The sequence below is a fragment of the Lactuca saligna genome, chromosome 4 (assembly GCF_052625555.1).
Source record: "Lactuca saligna cultivar CGN05327 chromosome 4, ASM5262555v1, whole genome shotgun sequence".
NCBI classification, from domain to species: domain Eukaryota; kingdom Viridiplantae; phylum Streptophyta; class Magnoliopsida; order Asterales; family Asteraceae; genus Lactuca; species Lactuca saligna.
The window spans coordinates 176,755,608-176,763,043 of NC_136420.1; the positions used below are offsets into that span (position 1 = coordinate 176,755,608).

General features: G+C 35.2%; 1 long non-coding RNA gene across 2 annotated transcripts; it reads left to right on the forward strand.

The window, feature by feature from the left end:
* Positions 1-4,774: 4,774 nt before the first annotated feature.
* Positions 4,775-6,531, forward strand: LOC145038940 (uncharacterized). 2 transcript variants are annotated; one of them, XR_013679648.1, is made up of 4 exons: positions 4,775-4,957; positions 5,042-5,181; positions 6,026-6,179; positions 6,284-6,531. It is a non-coding gene; the product is annotated as an uncharacterized LOC145038940 (long non-coding RNA). The 2 variants fall into 2 exon arrangements; XR_013679649.1 differs by having other exon boundaries at positions 6,037-6,179.
* The last annotated feature ends 905 nt before the right edge of the window (positions 6,532-7,436 follow it).

A 7,436-nucleotide genomic window follows, 5' to 3' on the forward strand; every position in this document is an offset into this window, starting at 1 on the left:
GTCTGAGCCTTGGACTCGACGAGTAGGCCCTGTTGGGCAAAAACCCTAACCCGAGTCTTGGAACACTATTTAAGCACACTAACTCGGACTCCCTTGTCCCTAATACTTCTAGAGAGCTGTAGTGAGAGACCCTAGCCCCCATATTGTTCTTGTGAGTGATTTTTACTTGGTGAAAGAAGTTTGGAGCTTAGAAGAAGAAGGAGGAGGTTGAAGAGTGCAAGGAAGGGAGTAGATCCAAAATCTACAATGTGAGAAGCTTCCATTCAGGTAGAAAAGTTCATACCTTGATCACTAGTTCATTAGATACCATTTTTGTCCAAATTGGTGGTTTTCAAGCCCTAAAACACCAAACTCCATGTGTTTGTGCTTAATGATCCGAAAGGACTTTAGATCTAGACCTTGTGGATGTATTAGAAGCATAAAGTTCCTGTGGATGAAGTGATTGAGGTCCTCATTGAGTGTATGACCTCATAAAGAGCTTGGATTTGCCTTTTGAAGCTTGTAGGGCCATGCATGCACGTAAAGTTTGTAACTTTACATGATAAGCATGACCTAGGAACATAGATCTATGGTTTTGAAGTGTTGCATATCTCAGATTTGGTCTATATGGGAAATGGGTCAAGGGACTCGGCGAGTCCCAAAGTGGAACTCGGCGAGTTGGATGAAAAACTCGGCGAGCCCTATGAAGATTGCCTGGTACTTGACGAGTTGTTCTTCAAACTCGGCGAGTCAGATGAACAGTTACTGAGTAAGAGGGGTTTAGATGTTGAAGGTCCAACCCTTCGTATTTACACGCGGAATTAGCAATTTAACGTGTTTCAATATTCCCAGAAACCCAAATCCTCATAAGGGATGCTCTGGTGAGGATTTGGAAGCGAGTGGGAGATCTGCTCGTGTGGACTCAGCGAGTTGTTCTTGGACTCGGCGAGTCGGATCGCGAGCCGATTCTATCTTCCCAAGTAGTGAGTTAAGGGTGACTCGGTGAGTAGGAAGAGGGGCTTGTAGAGTAGGACCGAGTTTGTGGGAGAAGGACTCGACAAGTCGGTGCGATGAATCGGCGAGTCCAGTCAACTGGAAGTTGAGTTTGACCAAGGAGTTGACCTTGGACCAGGTGTGGGTCAATCATCTGACCTAAGGGTGTGAATGAGTGGCTAATCTATCTTTATGATTTATAGCCGAAGGATTACCGATTCAGCATTCAGGCGCTTAGCAAGCAGGCTTTCAGCAACTAATTGGACAAAACACCAGTAGCAACCACCATGCACTTCAAGCAAATTTCCAAGAATTTTTTTTCTCATTTAGGAAACTAACTTCGAAGTTTTCAGTTTTAGAAAACAAAAAGCAAATTATGACATTTAATGGATGAACTTTAAGAGGCTGAAGGGTATATGGAATAAGGTTGCTAGGTTCGTGAAGACTTGCATATGCATAATGGAAAATTAGTAGTTTAACACAGAAAACAAGAAATGAGAAAAAATGTGAAATGCAAATTAACAAATCAGAAATATACTCTTTTTTCTGTTTTACCAGCTAATTACACTGAGAAAAATGACCACAACGGTCATTTTGATGAACAGGCCAAAAATTTGACCTAAATACTCAAAACCGGTGTAACGCCCTAGATCATGTATGACTTGAAACCCTCGAAGAATTTCTATTTTAGCATAAGTGGTCCCTTGAGTACGATGGGCGTACTTATGAGTGCGCTTATTGTACTCTGCATGAAGGACCGCAAAAGGAGTCTTACGTACGTTGGGCGTACGTAAGGGTACACCGGGTATACGCAACATAGGGCCAAAACCCTAAATCTCGGACATGACCCCTATTTAAACATCTTTTAGCCTCTTGGACCAAACCATATCAGTCTCTTTAGGCTCATTTCACCTACCTACAGCTGAGACGTTGAGTGAGAGAGTTTTGGAGATTAAGGAGTGGGTTTTTGTGGCCATTTTAGAGTTCATTCAAGAAGGAGAATTGCTAAGCAAGCGTGGGACGGTTTGGTGCTTCAAGAATCTGCATGTTAGTCATTTTCCAAAGCTTCTGGAGGTAAAAATCTTGCACCTTTCCACTTAAATCTTTATATCTAGCTAGGGTTTTCTAGTTTTGTCCGTTTGGTTGATTTTGGATCTCTATTTGTGAGTTAAGCAACTCTAGAAGATGGGAATGACAAATCTGAGGTCCCTTGGTCCTTTAGTATCATAAAAATGAAGGTGGGAGTTTTGGCCTCGTGCATGGGTTAAAGACCTTAGAAAGGTCTTAATGGAGGCGTTGTGTGTGTATGAGGCATGCAAAGGCATAAAGTTGCCAACTTTATGCCTTAGGACGTCTTAACAAACATATATAGATCTGGGTTTTAGACGTAAAGGAATCGAGTATTAAGCACTTGATAAAGAAAGTGCTTAATCTAGTAGTACGTTGGGCGTAACCCAATGTACGTTGCACGTAGTCCCAAGACCCTTGTATGCTTTGCATACTAGGATGCCATGCCAAGCGTACGCATCACAGTTGGGCCCAAATCTATTTTGGGCCTTTGAGTCTTTGGGCCTCATTTGGTTATTGGTCATGGTTGTATTCTAGGAAATTATGAGTTGTATCATCTGTTATGGGCCCTGGACATATTGATTGGGCCTTATTGGGACAAGAGTCCCATTAAGGATCTTGGATATGGACTTTGGGCCCATTAACAAGGGAAGGATGATTGGGCCTCGTGCAAGGGTTTGGAGTTTGGGTTTCCTTTGATTAAGTAAGGTCCTAACATTTGTTAATATTATTGTTCAGCACGGGAGGTTCGAACTGTTAGGAGAGCAACTTTCGTATTCAGCAGACAGAGGTGAGTTCCTCACCATACCAATAGGTCTAAGGAACCAAGGCCGACCCATTTCATGATATGTAGTATCCTAGCTGTAATGGTATTATTTGTTATTGTAGTTGGTATTAGCTAGGAAGTATGCTAGTATTATATGTGGTATGTTGGTATCGAAGACCATGGGAGAGCCCATGACACTTGGATGTAATACTATGTAGGGAGCCAATGGCTTTCCCATCGAAGACCATGGGAGAGCTCATGACACTTGGATGTAAGATCATGTGGGGAGCCCATGGCTTTCCTATGAAAGACCATGAGAGAGCCCATGACACTTAGGTGTAAGACCATGTGGGGAGCCCATGACATCCTGGAGTAAGATCTTGGGGACAAGCCTATGACATCCCTATCTGTTGTATGCATGGCTTATGTGTTTTCTATAGCTGTTTAGCTAATATGATATGTTATATGTATTTGTATGGGTATGCCTTGGGGAACTCACTAAGTTTTTCGCTTACAGGTTGTTGATTTGTTTTAGGTACATCTGAGCCCAAGGGCAAGGGCAAGGGCAAGGCGTGATGGCGCGACGTGCACTCTATGTTTCTCGCATTAATATGTTTTGGGGACACTCTGATGTTTTTAAATAAAATTGTAATGAATGTGGATTTGAAAACAATTATGTTGGGATTTCATGATTTATGCAAATGTGTTTGACTAATTAAAAATGAAAAATTTCTTTGTAAAATTTGGGTTGTTATAATCGGTATGAAAATGAAACTTTGTACCAAAATTTGGACGTTTTAAATAACCAAAATTTTGATTATGTTTTTATGGCACGATCTTCCAAATTGGGCCCAAAACCCACCATGAGCCTAGAATCTATGGAAGCCTAACATGCTAGTCCAAAATCCAACACAAAAGTCTGATGGCCCAATAAGGCCCAAAAAATGAAAGCCCAAACATTAGCCAATACCGAGAACGTCAAGCTCAATGTCCATCTGCTAAGTATGCGGGGCGTACTCAGTTTATACACTTAGCGTACTCCTTCTGGGGCTAGTACGCGCTGCGTACCAGCTGGGTACGCCCAATATACTCCCCATTGTGCGAACTTACTCCATTAAACACTTAATCAGTTGGGTGCACCCAACGTACTCCCCAGTGTGCCAACTTATATATATATATAGGTTCAGGTTCATTTGAGACCATTCTAATTTTGTAAGACCGTGAGAACAAATCTAAAAATAATTTTAAAATGCAAAATAAATGGAAAAATCCAAAAATTCTTTTTTTAAATATTATTTTCGGAACTTGAATTAACTAAAAAAATATAAAAAAAATTAAAAAAATAAGAAAAATTCTGTTTTTTTTTTTTTTGAAAAATAAGTGAAATATTCTAAATAGAATATTACACTGACATATTCTAAAAAATAATTTTAAAATGCAAAATAAATGGAAAAATCTAAAAATTCTTTTTTTAAATATTATTTTCGGAACTTGAATTAACTAAAAAACATAAAAAAAAATAAAAAAAAAATTCTATTTTTTTTTAAAAATACGTGAAATATTCTAAATAGAATATTACACTGTACATATTCTAAAAATAATTTTAAAATGCAAAATAAATGGAAAAATCAAAAAATTCTTTTTTTAAATATTATTTTCGGAACATGAATTAACTAAAAAAAAAATAAAAAATGCATCTCACGGTCTAACAAAATATAGGTGGTCTCAAATGAACCTAACTATATATATATATATATATATATATATATATATATATATATATATATATATATATATATATATATATATATATATATATATATATATAAACAAAATGGCCTATGTATCTTTAAAGGCCCAATAACGTTTTTAACATAATATACTTTTTTACTTGCTTCTATTAATAATCATGCATACATCGAAGAATAAAATGAAGAATTTCAATATCCCTCCTATTTTCAAACGAAAATTTGATTCCCCCCGTTAGAAATTGGAGCACCACTGGCCCACCCTCATTATAAATGCAAAATTCTCGTTTTCAATTTTTTCCCGCCGCTTGTCGTCTCTATGCCACCTCTCCGCCACTCTACCTCGCATCCGGTCATCAGCCACATATTACAACCCTAGATACTCAATCTAACCACCAATATTGTACAATTTTGTTTGTAAATTTTCACTATTTCAATTAATAAAATTTGATTTATTTTCGTCTAACACCTCATACCAACGACGCAGCTTGTCCCCTTATCATGGCGACGACATCGTCGAGCCTTTGATTCAAGACTTCGACTAGTTGTGGTGGACAACACTAAGATTCAACCTTCACGATTTCTGAGGCACCTGATTGCCTCCGGTCTTAGCCTCTGCATCATAAGGTATGTTTCTGCATTTATTTCCAAGATTTCAAATCTCAATGTATTTCAGATTGCGTTTTTTCTTTCACCTTTAACTGTTTTTAGATTATATGTGAATAATAGCCTCAGAAAGCTCACTTTGGCATCCTTTACAGGTTAGGTTTTTTTGGGTTTTTTATTGATTTATCTCGGTAGACTATTACAGTAATGTTTTTTGATATTTGGGGTTCTAAATTCCTATACTGTGTAGATTTTTGGAGTTTTTTTTTGTTTATATCATTTATATCTTTGATTGTTTTGAATTTGATGGTGTATTCTTTGATTGCTTATGACTTTACATGTTTGAGTAAACGACCATCATTAACAAATGTCAGTGAACGATGAACTATATATTGGATATAAATTTGTACATTATACATTTTTAGGTTGAATAATCAAGAATCATGAGAATTAATTGATTTGAAGCACATAAGATATCAAATCTATTTTTTCATATTTGAAGACAGATGAGATGGTTCTATGTGGTATACTAGCAAGAAGTAAAATTTTACTGGCTTGCTATCATAAAGAACCACCTATGCCCAAGTTTCATATCTTTTGGCATCAAATCTTATCAGTCTATCCTCACTGAGAGTTTTATCTCTCTCATCGAGAACTCTTTCATTTTGCTAATATTTTCTTGATTGTTCAATGAGTTTTTATGTTTCTTTCTAATGGTTTATGATCCTTGTACTGTTCTTAATGTTTTGTAAAATCTTTGGCATTAAAAGTGATAGGATTTGGATTCTATTATTTGATTTGTGTTTATTTGGTTTGGTAAGGTTATGTTACTTTATTCATGAATTAGTTATCAAGTTATTTTTAGTTTGTATTAAGGATGACTGCTATAAAGTATCCATTGTGGAGTGAAAAAGGGAGATGCATTTTTAGCATGTCAAATGGTTGATCACAAAATAGTTAAGGCAGCACATAAAACATTTGTTGCATGGCCGATATACATTGTCAAATGTGACTCAAAGGTTTGTTTATTCTGTTAACTTCTTTATGCATTACATTTTTTCCTTTGTAAACAAGTCTTTTAAATTATTATTTGTTCAAATTTGTTTCAATGTTGTGGCTATAGGTACCACATACGAATTAACTAAAGACAATGAACTTCAAAACTCCAAGAAGCGCAAAAAGACTTTTATAATCAAAGATGGAACTGTCAAGCATACAAGGAGCACTATCAACAAGATAAAACACTTCTAGTTTTTGGTTTATGACTTTCTTCCTTTCCTTAGCATGTTTTATAGAATTGAATATATTACAAAGATATTTTACTATTTAACTATGGAATTTATGTATGTATTATTTTCATTCGAGTTATTATTAATATCGATATCATTTTATCGTTTCACTTTGTCGATTTATGGTTATGTATATTTGACATTGTTTTTTATGTGTTTGAAATATAGAAAATGTAATAATCAAATTTAATTAATGTGGCTAACATTGTAACAATAACCACACTTAAAATATTCCGTATGTCTATAATAATTTTATCTCCATGTGACTAAAGGGTAAACCATAGTCATGATAGAAACTTAATGTTGTCTACAAGTATTTTATTAAACATATGTGATTAAAACTAAAATATTTATGTTGAAAATTTTGGTATGTCAAAAAGATGCCACATGTCACTTTCTTTTATAATCGTGTGACTAATGTTGTCTACCAGTATTTTATTAAACATATCTGACTAAAACTGAAATATTTTATTAAACATATCTGACTAAAACTGAAATATTTATGTTGAAAATTTTGGTATGTCAAAAAGATGCCACATGTCACTTTCTTTTATAATCGTGTGACTAATAGTTTATGTATTGTGATGTTGAAACAATACTTGTGGATCAAAATCTATAAAAAAAATGACATGATAAGATAAAATTAATGTGTCAATGGGGCAAATATAGTCATGGTGAATGAAATTGTGTGTCCCTACAACACTAATGGCTATGATTTGCGGCATCTAAATTACAATTAATTGTTACATTGAAAACTATAAGTGTGTCCAAAGGATAACAATTGTTATGGTTATCATAAGTTTGTGTGACTAAATACCAAACAATAAGGACTATATACATTAGTTGTGTGTCTACAATCATTTTTATAGTCATGCTTTAATTTAACATATGTAACTAAAAACTAAATAATATTGCTAATGATAGATAAATGTGTGTCAAAATCATAACCATTTGTCACTTATTTGTACATTCATGTGACTAGATTCT